This window comes from Schistocerca serialis, unplaced genomic scaffold, assembly GCF_023864345.2.
Source record: "Schistocerca serialis cubense isolate TAMUIC-IGC-003099 unplaced genomic scaffold, iqSchSeri2.2 HiC_scaffold_1261, whole genome shotgun sequence".
NCBI lineage: Eukaryota > Metazoa > Arthropoda > Insecta > Orthoptera > Acrididae > Schistocerca > Schistocerca serialis.
The window spans coordinates 1,365,548-1,387,458 of NW_026047471.1; the positions used below are offsets into that span (position 1 = coordinate 1,365,548).

At 40.2% G+C, this 21,911-nt stretch overlaps 1 long non-coding RNA gene across 1 annotated transcript; it reads right to left on the reverse strand.

Annotated features, from left to right (window-relative positions):
* Positions 1-4,995: 4,995 nt before the first annotated feature.
* Positions 4,996-20,094, reverse strand: LOC126438137 (uncharacterized). Its single transcript, XR_007581016.1, has 5 exons — positions 19,976-20,094; positions 19,668-19,865; positions 19,361-19,557; positions 19,058-19,242; positions 4,996-5,102 (listed from the first exon to the last, which is right to left on the reverse strand). It is a non-coding gene; the product is annotated as an uncharacterized LOC126438137 (long non-coding RNA).
* Between the last annotated feature and the right edge of the window lie 1,817 nt (positions 20,095-21,911).

Sequence of the window (21,911 nt, forward strand, 5' to 3'; positions counted from 1 at the left end):
AACATCTGTTTTCTTTGGAATTAGAATATTATGCTCTTCTTCTTTTGTTAGGAGGGAAACAACTATTTTGAAAAAAGAAAAAAAAGGGGGAACTACGTTTCCCACACATTAATTAGCTGGTGTTTTAACACTTCAAACAGAGTATTTCAGCAACTTTATGCAGACCACAACCAGCTGCCTACATATTTGCAAACATAAACACAATTTATATTACTCAGTACCCTTGAGTACACTGCACATAGAATGGCTACTAAATTCTTTTATTTTGACTTTAAATATTTGGATATTTTCAGTTTCCAGTCATAAGCCAATTTATAAACAATTATAACTTTTTGCACCAGAATAAATAAGCTCCATTCTGAATACTCGAGATTGGTATGTAATCTATATTAAAATTATATTTAATTCTAAATTGTGATGCCGGCCGGTGTGGCCGAGCGTTTCTAGGCGCTTCAGTCTGGGGCCGCGCAACCGCTACGGTCGCAGGTTCGAATCCGCCTCGGCCATGGATGTGTGTGATGTCGTTAGGTCAGTTAGGTTTAAGTAGTTCTAAGTTCTAGGGGACTGATGACCTCAGATGTTAAGTCCCATAGTGCTCAGAGCCATTTGAACCATTTTTTTCTAAATTGTGTCAGTGAATTTATGAATTCACCCTAAATTCACTTTTATCATGAACCAGAAATACCAGTATGGAGTACATGTACTGTTATGTAAGTATATGAATTCTTAGCTCCCTGAAGAGGCTTCTTCAAGATATTTACTTGTCAACTTGTCAAAATGTTCTTATTTCAACTTCTGTGGCAATAATTTTTTTTTTCATTTAAACTTCAACAAGTTGCAGATTATACCATAGGACAGAACTGAGTCAGATAAGTACATGAAATGTATTTGTAGTTGCAAATATGGACAAACATTAGCTGTATAATGGAGTGACAATGAAATTTTTTTGTGCTGGACCTAGACTTGCGGCAGATTTCTGTCTTACTAATAGCTGTCAGTTTACCATTAGGTTACCCGAGCATTTCCCACTTATCAGGAGTGATCACTTTACCATTAGGCTATCTGAGCGTGACCCACAGCCAGACCCAAATGTCCATATGTTGTCATTATGCCACACACAGCCAGACCCAAATTTCCATATGTTGTCAACCATGCATCTACAACCGGCATTCGTATGTTAATTATGTATATTGCCATACAGGGGTGACATTTTTAACTGAAAGTCGCTTGCTAAGTGTCGGTGGATGGTTACAATATTGAAGTGCCTGTGTTGTTCATAATTATACTGCAATGTTCCTGAAATTCGAACGATCACATAGATAATATTTTGGGGGAGGCAAACCAAAGACTTCATTTTACTGGTAGAGCACTAAAAAGATGCAACAGGTCTACTAAGTAGATTGCCTGCATTATGCTTGTCCACCCTCTGCTAGGGTATGATTGTGCAGTATGGTACCCTTACCAGATGGGATTGACAAGAGGACATTGAAAAAGTTCAGAGAAGGGCAGCTCATTTGGTATTATCAAAAATTATGGGAGAGAGAGAGGGACATGATACATGACTAATGATTCCATTCATTCAAACAAAACTGTTTTTCAGAGCAGTGATCTCTTTTCAGCTAAGTTCGTTTTTCCCTTTCACTGTTACAGAGTGGAATGGTAGAGGAATAGTGAACGTGCTTTGATGAACCCTCTGCCAGGCACCTAAAGGTGGCTTACACAGTATTCATGCAGGTGTAGCTCAAGGTGACACTACCTCAAGAGATGCAATGAGATTTATTGTGACTTCAACTGACATTGCTAAATAAAATTATGTACTATCATGTAGGAGGTATTTTACGTACAAAAATTAATTTTGAATGGTGATAATAACTGCAGATCAAGATGTGATGAGATGAACAAAAATTATGTCATACTCCTGTGTCATGTCTCACAACAGGACTTATACTTAGAGCTATCATCACTATATGACTGTGTGTGGGCTATTCTTGGTGTTGTGGTAGATAATTGCAGATGGCCTTATGATTGCGATTGAGTAGAGAAACATAATAGCTGCATAGAATCTTATTGTGAATCATGATTTGCAGTATCTTCAATATCATGGCTATTTGTGTATCAAATCATGGCAATATAGCTGTTGTGCAAACCCTATGGACAAAAAGTTCATAATTTTTGTTAGATATGTCTCTGCCAAGTAATATGGTTCAATGAAATGTGGGCCACTCATAGAAAGAATTGCTGCAGTGTATTGGAGAAGGTCACTGAAACAAGTGTGCAATGAGAAGAACAGAAATAACAATTTCATTCAAAGTAGAATTACACTAAAGTGTCTGCGTTTCATGATGGTCCCCAGGTTTACAAATGGCGGGACATGGTTCTTAAAGGAATGTGTGATCACCACTGATGACAGTAAGGTTTCGTAATAAGTTTTTGTGGCAGGGTGTTTGATTCATCTGCCAGCAGGATTGACAGCTGTTGGATGGTCCTTGGTGAATGTGGATATGCTGCAACACATTTCCCTAATGGATCTCACACGTGCTCGATGGGATTTACGTCACGAGAACGGACAGGCCAGCCCATTCGCCAAATATCCTCTCACTGCAAGAGAACCTCCAACTGTGCTGTTCGATGCAGCTGGACATTATTATTCATCAGGGGCCCCATACAAAACTTTAGCACTTTCATAATTTTAAATAATGACAGTATTGGGGATAAGAATGCAGTTGGGATAAGAATAGTTGTGTGAACTGAAAAAAAAAATTCTTTAAAAATAAACTGAAAAAGCGAAATAATAATCATAAATTTATGAAGCACCATTTTCTACATATTTCCACACAGAAAATTTGAACGAAATTCCTTCCAGGGCTTTAGAATACCTCGTTGTAAACGATATGTCGTATAAGAATTAGAGCTTCATGAACTTTTTATTTTTGATTTTCCTTAAGGGATACGAAAATGTTAGTTGGTTTCGTTAGTCCTGAAATGGCAGCATGCAACTGCCTCTAAGTAAAGAATGGATATGGTAAATATGATCCTGTGTTTTTAAACTTTTGTCCCTGTAATTTGCTTGTAGTGACAGCGAATGCAATTTTAATTCGCTTCTTATCTGGTATTCACTAAGACCTCAATAAATTCTAACTGTATTTTGGGATTTTGATTGCATTTATTACTTCATGTAAGCAAGTTGGGGTGTAGCAGCAGTACGTAAATCACAATTTATGATGACTATGACTAATATCTTTGTCGTTTTGAAACGTATATTCATTTAGAAAAGTCAACTGTACGATGGGCAGAGATAATGGACTACTGCAGTGGTCACCGTTATTATCTGTGACACGGCTGTTTACAAATTATCCAGTTAATAAGAAGTTATTTGTAATAAGAAAATATGAAAACCGAGTCTCTTGTTCCTGAGTAAGGGGTTAGCTTCACAAAATACAGGTATGATGCTGGGCATCCATGATGCCCTTTTGCCTATGATAGCTCAAAATTTTCTAATTATGCCTCATTCATCTCTGTACGATAACAATGTCTTGAAGAAGAGGGATGTTGACTTGAGAAATAATATATATGAATGAAACTGAAGCCAGTGCCAAATGCACCTCCGGAAAGGCAAACGAGGGAAACAAGTACAGTGTCGCAATAACATTGACAGGTGGGCGTGGAGGTCAGTTCGATCAAGTAACATTATGCGTTTGCCCACCATTAACACCTGCACCACAAAAACAATCATGTTCAACAATGTTCCTGGATGCATTACCTATTACTACCTCTCGCCACATTGGGGAAGATCCAGCTTCCCAGAAATAGTGTTTTGGTACAGCAGTCGATATCTACTATGTGATGCACAATACTTGACATGTGTTTACATTCCCCTGTAAGCTGAAAGTATCAGTTTGCTACAATGGAAGAGTAAAAATGATGTATTTCACTTTCTGACTTTTAGTAATAGAAAAAGATCAAAAAATGTTATGCAAAAAAGCTGTTGGCTGTGGTCCAGCTCAAAACACTGTGCTCTAGAGTTTACTTTGTCACACCAGACTCCAGCCACCAATCATGGAAGTCGGCTGATAGGGATAGATGTCCACTCAGGTGACTGCAACACGTCATTTCCTGAACCAATGATGTATGCTGGTGCACTCACTCTGCCAAGCATGAAATTATTTCCTTTTTATTATGACTTTTCATGTGAAATATCTGTCATGAAATGAATGAACATATTGCAGTAACTAAATTGGTGTGGCCATTTCTCAGGCAGAGTATGTCATGAGAGATGTTTAAGCGTTAAGATTTCCATGGGAAAAAAGTCAGGATTATTAGTTTGTAGCTGTGTCTGTGACAACCACAGATAAATTCTTCTCTATTATAAGTTTCTTTTCTCAGGCATAATCTCTCGATCTGGGACTGTTATTCTCTGAAGATAGCTTCGGAAATATGAAGCTCTGGAAACCTGATCTCTATTGAGAGTTCTGCCATGAAGAAATTGCAAGGTTGGTGACGCATAACATACATTGCTACAGATAGGCTAAGTAGTTGGCAGTGATTGCGTTCAACAATGCTGACAGATTTCTGATGAAACAAGATGCTGAATGAAAGTGAATAGGCCAATGCATGTACCATTGTGTAAATAATACTCTAGTACAAAGGTAAAACAGATGCCCTACACTGATCCCAGTGAAGTTTTTTTTATGAGAACTTTTAAACAACAATAGTTACACTCAATGAGTATTCTCATGTTGCTCAAATAATTTGTTTATTGTAAACAAAAATCAGTTTTAAATGCCAGGCAAACATTACTGACTGTACTGATGTTAGCCTCACAATGACGTAATGCTTCTGTTGTGGTAGCAGCAGAGCCACAGCGTCTCCATCCAACAGGTGGTGTCTTGTCAGTGTCCATGACGTCGGCACCTGGTGCTGCTAGTGTGTTGGCTGCGCTTATAGTAGGCAGATGCCCACCACAATAGGAAAAAAATCCTCGTCAGTGATGAGCTGGCCCCATTGCCTGGAAGGTGGGTGTCCACCCCGATACTAATGACTTTGTCGCTGCTGGCTGACCCGTCACAGGGGACATTAGGCCTGTCCAAGACAACCGAGCACACCTGTGGACAACAAAGATGCTGATTTAAGTGCTGGTGCCTATGCCACACGAGAGAAATCTCAAATTTCAAGTTGTATGCCAAAACACATAGATCTTACACATAATGAGAAGAGGGAGGTGCGTATTTTAAACTGGAAACAATTATTATGTTTTAGAAGTTTCGCCTCTTTTAGCTGTTACCACAGATTTCAAACATATAAGCTACAGTTTCTACGTTTCATAGTTATATGAGGGACTTACTCACATTTTAGTCTTGCAATGTGGCTTAGTGGTTAATGATACTTTGGCAAAGGTAATGATATGATGTAATTTTTGCCTAGTGAAGTTACTAGTGCCTATATTTTGTTAATTTTTGTTTGTTTCAATGTGCTCATAATGTTTGTTACTGTTTATACCATTAAGTTGCACGATAATACCCAAGAGTGTGAAACTAGCTGTGGATGAAACTGGCTAATCGCCTAACATCTTTCAGTACAATCTTCTCGTACTTCCAGCCATCTCAAGAAGTCATACTTCCATGTGTTTCTGGACAAGTGCTACTAGCCCACTGTGAAGTGGTAACCGACTGTTGCCTGGTTGCTGTCCTCATCTTTATTTAGCCATGGAACCAGCCGCTGCTAAGGTCATCCACATAAGACTTTGAGGATACAGCCTTGGATACAGCTTGCAGAAAGTCAAGTTGCTCTTACTACCTTTTCTACAACTCATTCACTGTCTGCTTCTTTTACAGCAGAGCAGTTCAAAGATGATGTCTTTAGACAGGTGAATCATTTACAAGTTATCAAGCTCCAATTTTTGAAAGAATATTGGTCTACAGCAATTCAGCAAGAACTGCTCATAGATTTCTGGATCGAAGACTAGTATCAACCTGGTCAGGGCACAATGAAGTCATTCTGTAAGCACTGATGTGGGGGTGGCTGTACAGTTGTTGCTGTGGGTATAAAACTTTTGTTACCATACTGTGTTTGGTGAGAACTTGTAGCACCACTCCATGACAATTATGAGAATTATGAACGTTTTCTCGAAAGAGTCTAATATTCTCATGGCCCTTACAGTATAGTGCAAAATATAACACAGCAAATGCGGGAAGGTGGAAGACTGGTGCCCCTTATGATGATGTGCACGACAGGCAACAGAATATCAATCATTGTGATGACCAGTTTTAAGTAAGAGTGAAGAACATAAATAAAGTGTGGATAGCAGCTGCCACAGATTACCTTGGTGGCAAGGAGGTGCACTCAGTGAGGGAACAAGATTGCTGAATAGCTTGGTTGGGCAGTTGATAGGAAGTTCTAGTGAACTTGGTAGGAATGGAGACACTGATGAGTGGGGGAGACATTCCTGCACCACCGAGTGTGTGTGTGAAGAGTCACCTGACTTACACACCAGTTATTATTATGACACAAGTGACGAATTAAACACTGCTGGTACTATAGGGATGGTATGACAGTTTGACAAAAAGCAATTGACTGGAACTGGAACAATAAGAAGTAAAAATTCATTGATGTGGCAAGTCTGGGGACTTCAGGCTCCAGAACAGTATACAAAAGACTGCAAGGAAGCAAGCACTTCTGAACTGCAAGTGAGAGAATTCAAACAAGCATGTTCATTACAAAACGCAAGAGTGCCTCCGGACGGAAGTAATGTGATTTATAAATTCGTTGTTGTTGTTGTTGTGGTCTTCAGTCCTGAGACTGGTTTGATGCAGCGCTCCATGCTACTCTATCCTGTGCAAGCTTCTTCATCTCCCAGTACATACTGCAACCTACATCCTTCTGAATCTGCTTAGTGTGTAAATTCGTATGATTTATAAATTCATATTTGATGGAGATTCCAAATATGAGCTGCCATCAAGGTTGGACAGTGCTCATGCAGTGTGATTTTCGACTCCCAGGCTCAATGGTGAATAGGAAGAGCAAAGATAGAAATTCGATGCCTGTGACTGAGTTTGGTAAAAAAAAGTCAAATAAAAGAGTTGTTTTGTGGAGGAGAGTTGGTGCCCATTTCAGCTGATGTCAATCCAATTGTAAAAGTAGTCGTAGGTGGCTTAGAAAGTGAGGTATTGGTTGACAGCTGTTCACAGATTTCGGTGACTTCACCCAGCAAAATGGGCACAGTACTACTGCTGATCTGTAACGTTAAAATTTACGGTGCTACAGGGATGGTGTCCAAAAACGATCCAACATGAAGTCAAACTACTCTTGCAGTTCAAAGTTGTGGTCACAGAATTACACACATTAGAGAATTCAGAAACTCAGTGTCAACATGATCATAGGTATTGATTTTTTAATATGAATTGTTGTGATGTAAATGTCGAGTGGTGTTGTATAATAATGTACATGCAGTGTTAATGTATTTTACATCTTCGGTGCTCTTTAACAACTAAATAATTAAAGTCAGTATTTTATGTTCAGTGGTTGGTAATACGCACCTGTGTGTGGTTTTTCTGTATATTGTTGTTGTTGTTGTATGTGCTTTGTGTTCAACTGGTACCTCCATGTGTATTTCCAAATAGGAAAATATTTGTTTTCTAACAAAATCTCAGCAGGTTATGGGCCCAGGTGCGTGTTAAAAGGACACTTGTACGAAAATAATAACTTAGCTCTGTGTAAAATGTGTGTAAAGTTATCTCCAAGAAGACGTCTTTGAATTTGTTAATTCCACGCAACCAATGATGGATTCAATGAGAATTATCAACATCGGGGTTGTGGAAGGCAAAACAAATTGGAGCACTTGGAAACACAAAATAAGTATTTGTCTACAAGGAATTCCTGGTGCACTTGATCTTGTGGAAGGCAGGTTAGTGAAACCTAGTATTATTTCAGAAAGTGCTACCGTTGAACAAAGAGCGATCTACAAAAGTGCTTTAGAAACTTTTAACAAAGCAGACAGCAATGCTCTACTTGTTTTGACTACAAATATGTCGGAAAAAACTTTGCAGAACATAATGCGTCTAAATACAGAATGTGAAGTGTGGACAGAATTACACTAAATATTTGATGGTGTTTCTGAAGACAAAATGTACAACCTTTGTTTGCAGTTCTTTAGTTACAAAAAGGCTCCTGAAGACGATATTGTGACACACATTTCCAAACTGAAAAATTTGTGGAGTGGATTGAAACAGGAAATTACTAAAGATATCGTAAATAATTCAGAAATGCCTTACTTGTTTTTGATTTGTAAAATATTAGGTACACTACCAGAAGACTATTTTTTGTTTAAATCTAGTTGGATGCTAACATCTAGAGATGACAGAACAATTGATAATTTAACAAATCAATTGTGTGCACATGAAAAAGCTCTGAGTACAAAGGAGGGTGATTTTAGTAAACAAGAAGTCCTCACTATAGACTCATCAAGGCTGTCATTCAGCAAGTAAATCCAATGGAGAAAAAGAAGTATAAGAAATTAATATGTAATTACTGCAAGAAACTGAACCATACAATTAAAGTGTGCAGAAAGTGGGCATCAGATGGCAAACCTCCAAAACCAGCTACAACAGATACAAATATACTACTTCTTTCTGTGACATCTTCTGTGATGAACTCTGAATGTAGAAATGAGGACTGGTATATAGACAATGGTGCAACAAGTCATATTACAAATGACAGGAATTGTTTCAAAACATTTCAGCCTTTTCTAACAAAACACTCAGTTACTACAGCTAATGGGGACATAATTGAAGCAATTGGAAAAGGCTCAATAGACACTGAAGCAGCAGTTGGAGGAAAATGGAACAGAATTACCTTGACAAATGTATGGTATGTACCTCAGATTCACAAGAATTTATTCTCTGTTCTTGCAGCACAGGATAAACATCCAGAAAGTAAATTCACATCTAGCGTAGAATTTTGTCATCTTAAGATTGATAATGTTACTAGATTGGCAGTTGTCTGTGATTGCTTTGTAGGCCTTTTTAAACTTGCTGTAAGAAATGTGAAACCTAGCTCCCTCAGCGCAGTTAATACCACTAGCAGAGACAATACGTTGCAGCTTTATCATGAAACATTTGGAAACCAGAACAAGCCGCCATGTGAAGTCTGTACTTTGTAGCGAGTTAAATAATGAGGTGGAAATGGATAGTGAACTTTGTGAAGGCTGTATTTATGTCAAGGCTCTTCGTTTACCATTTGGCAACAGAAAGAGGACAGCAGAACCAGGTGAACTTATTCACGCTGATGTATGTGGTCCGTTTCAAGTACCTTCTGTGTCAGGGCACTGGTATTTTGTTCTTTTCAAAGATGATTGTACAAAGTTTACGGCAACAAATTTCATACAAGAAAAGTCTGGAGTTGCAGAAAAGTTAAGGCAGTTCATAGCTGAAGCAAAAGCTGCTGGACATACCATCAAGGAACTTCTGAGTGATAATGGGAAAGAATTTGACAACAAACAAGCAAAAGAGATTCTTCACAAAGAGGGTGTAATTCAACGCGTCACAATGCCTTACACTCCAGAACAAAATGGGTGCAGTGAAAGAGAGAACTGCACAGTTGTGGAAACTGCCAGGGCCATAATGCATGCACATGCAAACATTCCACAGAAACTTTGGGCAGAGATGGTGAACACCACAACCTACATTCTAAACCGAAAAGGGCCTTCCAGTATTCCAGGAACATATTCATATGAATTGTGGTATGGAAGGAAGCCTAGCCTGAAACATCCGCAGGTGATAGGCCTCACTTGCTATGCTCATATTCCAAAACAACAGAGGAGGAACATGGACCGAAAAGCACTGAAATGTGTCCTTATTGGATATGATCACAATGAGGGTTACAGAATTTATTGTGGAGAGGTGTGCAAACTCATTAGGTCACGAGATGTCATCTTCGAGGAGAGGCCACTGAAGAGTGAGAAAAGTTCAACTCTTCCAGTGAATGTTTTCAGTCATCAGGATCCAGTACCTCAGACTGAAGACCAATGGTATTGATAGTGAGAGTGAAGAGGATGGCAGTTCCTTGGATGTAGATGAAGACGCTTAGGAGGAAGATCAGGAAGTCACAAGTGGAGAAGCTTTACCATGTCTGCGTGATTGGTTAACCCTCAGACGTCCACAAAAATTTATTGATTATGTAATGAACCTCTCACTATCTTTCCAAGAACCAGAAACAGACAGCAATGCCATGAAGTTTGTTCAACACGATTTCTAGAAGGAAGCTATGGATTCTGAAATAAAAGCTCTTCAAGAAAATAGAACGTGGGTTGTGGTTGACCTACCATATGCAAAGAGGTCCATTCCTAATAGATGGGTGTATAAAGTCAAAACAAATGCTGATGGCTCAGTCAATAAATTCAAGGCAAGATTGGTGATTAAGGGTTATTCGCAGCAGAAAGGAGTTGACTATGGCCAGACTTTCAGTCCTATAGCTAGAGTGTCTACCATTCGAGCACTACTAAGTGTTGCTGCAAGTTAGAGCATGAAACTTTTACAAATTGATGTTTCAACGGCTTTTCTTTATGGTGATTTAAAAGAAACCATTTATATGCAACAACCTCAAGGATGTGACGATGGGTCTGGGAGAGCATGTCACTTGAAGAAAAGACTATACGGACTGAAACAGGCTCTGCATTGCTGGAATGAGAAGTTCAGTAATTATCTCACTAAATTGGGCTTTCTGAGGAGTGAAGCTGATCCTTGTCTTTTCGTGAGACAGTAAGGCTGTAAGAAAATATTCCTTGTGCTTTATGTTGATGATGGTCTGATTGCAGCTCACAGTGAACAGGAACTTGAAGACATTGTCAGTGATTTAAGAGAAGAGTTTAAAATTACTTCAGTGCCTGCATCATTTTTCTTAGGTCTGGAAATTGACCAACAAGAATGTGGAACTGTATGTGTAAGTCAGACTCATTACACAGGAAAATACCAGAACGTTTCAGCATGAAGAACTGCAAGGCTGTAACTACACCCATTATAAATGACAATGATATAGAAGAAAGTCCTCGCAACTCCGAATTTCCATACAGCCAAGCTGTTGGAGCACTGATGTTTCTGATGTGTGGGAGACGTCCTGACATTGCATATGCTGTCAGTGTTGTATCATGAAATCAACAGATTGTGATGTAGTGAAAGTTAAAAGAATCTTACGATACTTGAGAGGCACAACAAATTATGGACTTTTATATAAAAACAATTCTAAGAAGCAGGTTTTAGAGTGTTCTAGTGATGCTGACCACATTGGAGGTGATCTTGGCTCTGGGCTCTCAACATATGGTGTCCTTTGTCTGTACTTTGGGGCACCTATTTCCTGGATTAGTCAAAGGCAATCTTCTGTTGCCATAGCCACAACTGAAGCTGAGGTTGTGGCTGCCAGTGAAGTGCTTGGGAAATTGTGTGGATCAAGAAGCTTCTGACAGAAATGGACCAATTGGAGGCAACACCAGTTCTGCAGGCTGACAACAAAACTGCTATCTGGCTTGCCCAGAATCCTGAGTTTCACTGAAGAATGAAGCATATTCATATAAGGCATTTCTTTGTCCGTGAACTAGTCGACGCTTATGAAATCACAGTTGCAAAAGTAGACACTGTAGAAAAACTTGCTGATATACTAAAAAAGCCACTGTTTTACATTAGATATCAGTATTTATGTAATAAGAGTAGACTTCGCAAGTTATTAAATAAGGAAGAGCGTTAATGTGTTTCACATCTTTGGTGTTCTTTAATAACTAAATAACTAAAGTCAGTATTTCATGTTCAGTGGTTGGTAATACGCACCTGTGTGTGGTTTCTCTGTTGTTGTTGTTGTTGTATGTGCTTTGTGTTGAACCGGTACCTAATAAACCATGTGTATTTCCAAGTATGCAAATATTCGTTTTCTAACAAAATCTCAGCATGCAGTAAAAGGCAGTCATCAGATCAGCGAAGTTAAACGCTGTCAGACAGGGCTATGACTTGAATGGGTGACCATTCGGTCTGCCGAGCGCTGTTGGTAAGTGGGCTGTACTCAGCCCTTGTGAGGTAAACTGAGGAGCTACTTGATGGAGAAGTGGCAGCTCCAGTCATGTAAACTGACTAACGGTCAGTGGTGTGATGTGCTGACCACATGCCCCTCCACATCCGCATTCAGTGACACCTGTGGGCTGAGGATGACATGGCGCCCAGTCAGTACCGCTAGAACTTCATGGTGCCTGTTCACGCAGAGTTTAGTTAGGAAAAGGCAGTAGTAACACAATTTTTTTAGTAAAAGGAGCCATTTCTGGGCAATTTTGAACTTCCAAGTAGGACCAAAGGTTCTAACGAAAAAGAAGTATGAAATATAAGTTTATATCGTTTTAGAGTTCAAAGGGAAGCAGAAAAAGGATGTAAGAGTTATCCTCTGGAAGGAGGACCAGAAACAGATGCGTGGAAAGTTGATGAAGGGATGGTAGACGAGGCACATTACAAAGGGTACGAGGTTTCCTGCTCTATGGGAAACTTCACAGCGAGGCGACTGTGCGTACTTGAGCCGGGTAGAACAATGCATTCTTTCCTTGTTCTATTCTCTTCCCCTTTTGTTTAATCTATTGTTGGTTGTCTTCAGTATGTACATATAGACAACTGAGAAGTGAGGAAGTTATTGAAATGCAAGAGAATATGTGAAGTAAGTCAATGGTTGGATACAGGATGTCATGAAGATATCATGATAAACGTAAAATCCCGAAATTAGAACAGTGTGAATAGGGTTTTGAAATACAGAGAAAATAACAAGGGGGACATGAAGTGAAAACAAGACAAAATTCTGGGTAAACCATGATATTGGAAGTAACGCTCTGTGATATACAAGTATGAACAGTGTTTTTATGTTTTAAGTTAAATAGGTTACAAGAGGAATAAATCTAATAGAAATGTAACTTGGAACTAAGGTAACAGTGCGGAATGTGTAATATACACAAGGGCAAGAATCTGATGTTAAGAAGATTAGTGATTTGTGTCACAAGCAGGTGTGTGATCTGTATATTTTATGTAATTGGCTAAGGAAACAAGAGACTGAGCAGTGTGGAGCACCAGAATAGGTGGACTTAGAAGTATAAATATAAAAAGGTCCAGTGATTTAGTAAATGTAGCAAATGCAATCAAGAAAGTATGATTTTTAGTGTATGAAAACCAAAAAAGTACAATAATGGACAGGGAAAAGTCTATGGAGTCATGAGTGGTATTCCTTGGACAGAGTAAATCATAATGAGTAATAATGGTAAGCTTCCATCACTGAAGTCATGGCTAAAATTATTCTGAAAATATTTGGGAAAAGTAGTGTAACAAATTAATCTGTGTGTAGTTAGAATACAAACTCTGTTACATGGTGTGGAAAATGGTGGCTTTCAGGTGTCATTGTGAGGCTTTTATTCTGAGATTTATGAACCTATCTCACATTAGAGAAAGATGGCTCTGGAGTAGGGATTGGAGTGGACCATGGTGTTAATGAGGAAGAAGGTGTCATGGGAGTCATGGTGGACAGCAATACTCTCTTTTGTCCCATGCCTAGGGTTAGATCTCAAGGTGGAGGATCATAATCACTTACCTCATATCTTATAGGTTAACACACCAGCACTAGCATGTGAAACTGTGTGGTGAAGTTAGATGTGAAGTGTTAAGTGGTACGACAAAGTAACTGTGATAACACTACATACATAGCATAAAGAGATACTCTTACTGAAATTTGTTGTATTAGAATTAACTTAAAAATTATATATATATATATATATATATATATATATATATATATATATATATATATATATATGGTTATAATAGAGGGAAACATTCCACGTAGGAAATATATATCTAAAAACAAAGATGATGTGACTTACCAAATGAAAGTGCTGGCAGGTCGACAGACACACAAACAAACACAAACATACACACAAAATTCAAGCTTTCGCAACAAACTGTTGCCTCATCAGGAAAGAGGGAAGGAGAGGGAAAGACGAAAGGAAGTGGATTTAACGTGAGAGGGTAAGGAGTCATTCCAATCCCGGGAGCGGAAAGACTTACCTTAGGGGGAAAAAAAGGACGGGTATACACTCGCGCACACACACACATATCCATCCACACATATACAGACACAAGCAGATATGTCAGCTTGTGTCTGTATATGTGTGGATGGATATGTGTGTGTGTGCGAGTGTATACCCGTCCTTTTTTTCCCCCTAAGGTAAGTCTTTCCGCTCCCGGGATTGGAATGACTCCTTACCCTCTCACGTAAAACCCACTTCCTTTCGTCTTTCCCTCTCCTTCCCTCTTTCCTGATGAGGCAACAGTTTGTTGCGAAAGCTTGAATTTTGTGTGTATGTTTGTGTTTGTTTGTGTGTCTGTCGACCTGCCAGCACTTTCATTTGGTAAGTCACATCATCTTTGTTTTTTTATATATATATATATATATATATATATATATATATATATATATATATATATATATATATATATATGGTTATAATAGAGGGAAACATTCCACGTAGGAAATATATAGCTAAAAACAAAGATGATGTGACTTACCAAATGAAAGTGCTGGCAGGTCGACAGACACACAAACAAACACAAACATACACACAAAATTCAAGCTTTCGCAACAAACTGTTGCCTCATCAGGAAAGAGGGAAGGAGAGGGAAAGACGAAAGGATGTGGGTTTTAAGGGAGAGGGTACGGAGTCATTCCAATCCCGGGAGCGGAAAGACTTACCTTAGGTGGAAAAAAGGACGGGTATACACTCGCCCACACACACACATATCCATCCACACATATACAGACACAGGTTGTATGTGTGGATGGATATGTGCGTGTGTGCAAGTGTATACCTGTCCCTTTTTCCTCCTAAGGTAAGTTTTTCCGCTCCCGGGATTGGAATGACTCCTTACCCTCTCCCTTAAAACCCACTTCCTTTCGTCTTCCCCTCTCCTTCCCTCTTTCCTGATGAGGCAACAGTTTGTTGCGAAAGCTTGAATTTTGTGTGTATGTTTGTGTTTGTTTGTGTGTCTATCGACCTGCCAGCGCTTTCGTTCGGTAAGTCACCTCATCTTTGTTTATATATATATATATATATATATATATATATATATATATATATATATATATATATATAATAGAGGGAAACATTCCACGTGTGTGCGAGTGTATACCTGTCCTTTTTTCCCCCTAAGGTAAGTCTTTCCGCTCCCGGGATTGGAATGACTCCTTACCCTCTCCCTTAAAACCCATATCCTTTTGTCTTTCCTTCTCCTTCCCTCTTTCCTGACGAGGCAACCATTGGTTGCGAAAGCTAGAATTTTGTGTGTATGTTTGTGTTTGTTTGTGTGTCTATCGACCTGCCAGCGCTTTTGTTTGGTAAGTTTCATCATCTTTCTTTTTAGATATATTTTTCCCACGTGGCCCAAACTCTTTGCCTTTACAAATGTCTGCTTGTGTCTGTGTATGTGTGGATGGATATGTGTGTGTGTGCGAGTGTATACCTGTCCTTTTTTCCCCCTAAGGTAAGTCTTTCCGCTCCCGGGATTGGAATGACTCCTTACCCTCTCCCTTAAAACCCATATCCTTTTGTCTTTCCTTCTCCTTCCCTCTTTCCTGACGAGGCAACCATTGGTTGCGAAAGCTAGAATTTTGTGTGTATGTTTGTGTTTGTTTGTGTGTCTATCGACCTGCCAGCGCTTTTGTTTGGTAAGTTTCATCATCTTTCTTTTATATATATATATATATATATATATATATATATATATATATATATATAATGGAAGGAAACATTCCACGTGGGAAAAATTATATATAAAAACAAAGATGAGGTGACTTACCGAACAAAAGCGCTGGCAGGTCGATAGACACACAAACAAACACAAACATACGCACAAAATTCAAGCTTTCGCAACAAACTGTTGCCTCATCAGGAAAGAGGGAAGGAGAGGGGAAGACGAAAGGAAGTGGGTTTTAAGGGAGAGGGTAAGGAGTCATTCCAATCCCGGGAGCGGAAAGACTTACCTTAGGGGAAAAAAGGACAGGTATACACTCGCACACACGCACATATCCATCCATGTATGTGTGGATGGATATGTGCGTGTGTGCGAGTGTATACCTGTCTTTTTTTCCCCCTAAGATAAGTCTTTCCGCTCCCGGGATTGGAATGACTCCTTACCCTCTCCCTTAAAACCCACTTCCTTTCGTCTTCCCCTCTCCTTCCCTCTTTCCTGATGAGGCAACAGTTTGTTGCGAAAGCTTGAATTTTGTGTGTATGTTTGTGTTTGTTTGTGTGTCTATCGACCTGCCAGCGCTTTTGTTCGGTAAGTCACCTCATCTTTGTTTTTTATATATATATATATATATATATATATATCCTCATGACAAATAAAATGATGTAACCATCAGTGCATGTTTTCTTAAAAATATATAGTGACAAAAGTTGGGGGGGGAGGGGGGGGGGGGAGTTCTAAAAACTAGTAAGACTTGCAAAGGACATGAAAAGGCCAGAATTGAATGCTGTGACCAGTTGGGGGCAGGAGAAAATGTGAGAAAATGAAATATACCTGCATGACGTAGAAATAAAGATAGTGAAGTTTATCATGTACCGATATTCAGTGCTCATGAATGTTTCAAAAACAATATGAGAAGGTTGAGACATGGCAGAGGTAGATTCTTGCATGCTCAGCACACTCATAGCTAATCTATAGATAAATTAAAATAATGAAGGAGAGTGATTAGTATATGCAATCACAGGATGATGTACATACAATTTGATTAGAGAGGGCCTTGTGAAAACATGCTTTGTGATTTGAGTGTTTGATCTCAAGATATATCAGTTGCAACTAAGCACTGAAATTAGAATTTGTTGGACCACCTGAAGGGAAGAAGCTGCCATTGTTGCATGGGGAGGAAAGGGAGGGGGAAGGGGGGACAAGGGCACCATGTCATTAGGGCAGGCAGGAGAGCATAGTTGCAGAAAGTTTCAGAGAGCTGACATAATGTTTCGCTAAGGCACAAACAATTCGTATGACTGAATTTTTGAGGGCAGATATCCCTTGGAAATCAGCGAACGGACGAGTCCAAGGAATGGACGACCAAGGAAAAAAAATACTACTTCCGAAAAACGCATTTTAAGGCAATAACAATGAAGTGAAAATTTTTCAGAGAGTGCTGCTAAAGAGTATCCACTGGAGAAACCAATATAGGACACTGCAGTTTTGATAGACAAATAATTGATGAAGTGGCTTGCCTGATGTCACAGCAGCCTCAAAAGTTCTAAGTAAGACAGACAGGCCATTGAATGGAAGAAAAGTCTTGGGGCCTGGCTGATGTCGGACCTACTTCGGACTGTAATCCGCCATCGTTACATCATATGCTTTCTATTTGTTCATTTCATATTAAATAAGACTACATAGATACAATCACATAGGCAATCTTTTTAGTTGCCGTTTCGCCGGCCTCGGTGGTCTCGCGGTTCTAGGCGCGCAGTCCGGAACCGCGTGACTGCTACGGTCGCAGGTTCGAATCCTGCCTCGGGCATGGATGTGTATGATGTCCTTAGGTTAGTTAGGTTTAAGTAGTTCTAAGTTCTAGGGGACTGATGACCACAGCTGTTAAGTCCCATAGTGCTCAGAACCATTTGAACCATTTTTAGTTGCCGTTTCAGTATTTATTTTTCCTGGTGGCAATATCTACAGACTTAGATGGAGGTAGTTTAAGTGAACAAAGCATATGGGAGGTCATACATCGTGACTCAACCAACTGTCGGTCAGTGGGTTGTGGGCTTCATTGGTATACTGGCTCATTGTTGTAACAAGATGTTGAAGATCGCTGTGTGGTTGAGTCTAGGTTGTTGGTGTGATTTTTGTTCTGAAGAAATCGTGTGATTTTATTGAAGGCAGAGTCCAAAACTTTCCTAAGAGCTACATGGCACAACATCAAAGGGATTTTAAGGTTATCTATGAGTAAATAAATATGTCACAACGGGATTGTTTTGTATCCACATTAGTTTGTCTCCCAACACCCTGAATTCAGATAAGTACTGTTGTCAATTTTGCACAAATGCTGTGCATTCTTACCGTTAACTTCATTGGCAAGTAAGGGGCCTCGACAAAATAGTTGATTTTACCAGATAGTTTGTTCTTTCTCTGTTGGTGCACTGACCCTTTTCCAAGTGTTATTGTAGTTATGCAAGATTCAGTGATGTGTGCAGACCGGAGTGCAGCATTAAAAGAACTGCATCATAGGTAGGGATTGTGTGGCCAGACTTAAGGCACGCAGTCACTCAACGTAGTTCTACGACAAAATGAAATCCTGCACTCCTGTTAGATCGTCGATTACCGTCACATGCAAGTTGTTCCGAATTACGTTACCGTGCTGTGTATTGCCTTGGTTCTTTCTCTCAGTGCAGTCCAATGTATTTATTTGTATTAACATCAAATTGATAAACTATGTTCACAAAATAACCGAGAGAAGGTCAACTATGTTACAGTTTAAGTTGAAATTTCAATGAATGTTGTTGATCAGTAGAACACAGGTAGCTAACACAAACAACAGTCTGAAGTTACCGGTAAATAACGGTTTGTGTCTATTAGTGTGGCTTTCACAAAGTGACAATCTGAGAGAGTAAAGGTTGTAATGAAATATTTCTATCTGTAACATCGCTAACTGTGGTGAAAAACGGACCAAATTTATGAATGAGCAACTCTGTAGTTTTAGCCCGAACTGAGAAGTTAAGCAATGAGAAACAAAAAACGGAATGGTCTGCAGGTGCTTACTAAGATGTGTGATCGCATGTTAGTGTTAGAAATGTAGAATGGTGATATGGGAGGAAATAAGAATAGTCCAACATAGTTGGGAAGACGTTGACACTAATCTGTGTGTGCTCTGGAGTCAACAAAAAGTCTTTCCCACCCAACACGTGTAAGTACACTGTGAATGAAAGCATTAAGTTTCATCAAACTGCACTGTTGTAGATGAAGGTAAATAAATAACCAAGTGTAAGATCACAAGAAAGTAGTAGATTGGAACATATACTCACCATTCTCCTTGTTCTCGAGGCTGAAGGCCGTTCTGCATGGTGTGCGGAATGCTGATTTCTCCAAGGTAAAATTAGCTCCTTCCCGGCCAACATTTCTGAGTAGTACTAGACACCGAAGGCCAATTTGTCTAGCTAGAAGGGTAGTTGCTGTTCTGGACCAAAATGCTCCTCGCCGCCAAGTAGGCCTGATTAGACAGTGAAGAAACTGGTTACATTTTATAAAAGTGTATATTTATAGATCATGGTAAAATTGCAGAAGAATATAAGAACACAGTATCACAACGGACTGAAACATGTACTCACAGTCCCATCTCTTGCGCTCGAGTTTGAAGACTGTTTTATCTAGTGAGCAGAATGGTTGCTACTCTGCGCCAAATTCAGCTCCTTTCTCGTCACCAGGCCTGAGTAGTACTTGGCCATGAAGGCTGTTTTGTTAGCGAGCAGAATACCTGCTGCCCTGGACCAATATAGTCGCCCTCCAGCCAGCAGGCTTGAGTACACTGTGAACAAAAACGGTTACTTTTTATCAAAATGTACCCACGTCATTAGAGGAAAAAAATATAAACAAGTGTGTGAACAAAATATCAAGCACACTGGATCATGTACTCACCATCCTACTTCCTGTTGTCGAGTCTGAACACAATCTTGCCTGGTGACCGGAATGCTTCCTGCTGTGGGCTGAAATCAGATTCTTCACGGACAATAGATCTGAGTAGTGGTTGGCTCTGAATGCCGTTTTGTAAAGTGTTCAGAACAGTTTCTGCTTTGGGCCAAAATCAGCACACTGCCAGCAAACAGGCCTGAGTAACTGTAAACAACAAAACTATGTTTCAATAAAATAAACTCCATTTGATCAATGTGAAAAATATAAACCAGTGTAAGATGACATTATCACAGGACACTGGATTGTATACTCACCATTTTAGCTCCTTTGGTCAATTTCGAAGGCCGTTTTGCATGGCGAGCAGAATTATTGCTGCTCCACGCTATAGTCAGATCCTTTCAGGCCAACAGCCCAGACCAGTGCTTGGTCCTGAAGGGTGTTTTGTTTAGACAGCACAACACTTGCTGCTCTGGGCCAGTATAGTCACTCTTCTGTCCAGCAGGAATGCGTAGACTGTGAACAAAAAGGTTACATGTTATCAAGATGTACCCATATCGATAGGGGTAAAAAATATAAACAAGTGTGTGTACAAAATATCAAGCAGACTGGATCATATACTCACCATCCTACTTATTGTGCTCTAGTCTGAATGTCGTTTCGTGTGGTGAGCGGAATGCTTGCTGCTCTGGACTAAATCCAGCTTCTTCCCGGCCTACAGGTCTGAGTAGTGCTGGCCCTGCGGGCCGTATTGTGGAGTGTGCAGAACAGGTGTTCCTTGGGGCCAAAATTGGCACACTCCCGGCTAACATGCTTGAGAAGACTTGCTGCTCCACACTATAGTCAGACCCTTTCAGGCCAACAGCCCAGACCAGTGCTTGGTCCTGAAGGGTGTTTTGTTTAGACAGCACAACACTTGCTGCTCTGGGCCAGTATAGTCACTCTTCTGTCCAGCAGGAATGCGTAGACTGTGAACAAAAAGGTTACATGTTATCAAGATGTACCCATATCGATAGGGGTAAAAAATATAAACAAGTGTGTGTACAAAATATCAAGCAGACGGGATCATATACTCACCATCCTACTTATTGTGCTCTAGTCTGAATGTCGTTTCGTGTGGTGAGCGGAATGCTTGCTGCTCTGGACTAAATCCAGCTTCTTCCCGGCCTACAGGTCTGCGTAGTGCTGGCCCTGCGGGCTGTATTGTGGAGTGTGCAGAACAGGTGTTCCTTGGGGCCAAAATTGGCACACTCCCGGCTAACATGCTTGAGAAGACTTGCAGCTCCACGCTATAGTCAGATCCTTTCAGGCCAACAGCCCAGACCAGTGCTTGGTCCTGAAGGGTGTTTTGTTTAGACAGCACAACACTTGCTGCTCTGGGCCAGTATAGTCACTCTTCTGTCCAGCAGGAATGCGTAGACTGTGAACAAAAAGGTTACATGTTATCAAGATGTACCCATATCGATAGGGGTAAAAAATATAAACAAGTGTGTGTACAAAATATCAAGCAGACGGGATCATATACTCACCATCCTACTTATTGTGCTCTAGTCTGAATGTCGTTTCGTGTGGTGAGCGGAATGCTTGCTGCTCTGGACTAAATCCAGCTTCTTCCCGGCCTACAGGTCTGAGTAGTGCTGGCCCTGCGGGCCGTATTGTGGAGTGTGCAGAACAGGTGTTCATTGGGCCCAAAATTGGCACACTCCTGGCTAACATGCTTGAGAAGACTTGCTGCTTCACGCTATAGTCAGATCCTTTCAGGCCAACAGCCCAGACCAGTGCTTGGTCCTGAAGGGTGTTTTGTTTAGACAGCACAACACTTGCTGCTCTGGGCCAGTATAGTCACTCTTCTGTCCAGCAGGAATTCGTAGACTGTGAACAAAAAGGTTACATGTTATAAAGATGTACCCGTATCGATAGGGGTACAAAATATAAAGAAGTGTCTGTACAAAATATCAAGCAGACTGGATAATATACTCACCATCCTACTTATTGTGCTCTAGTCTGAATGGCGTTTCGTGTGGTGAGCGGAATGCTTGCTGCTCTGGACTAAATCCAGCTTCTTCCCGGCCTACAGGTCTGAGTAGTGCTGGCCCTGCGGGCCGTATTGTGGAGTGTGCAGAACAGGTGTTCCTTGGGGCCAAAATTGGCACACTCCCGGCTAACATGCTTGAGAAGACTTGCTGCTCCACGCTATAGTCAGATCCTTTCAGGCCAACAGCCCAGACCAGTGCTTGGTCCTGAAGGATGTTT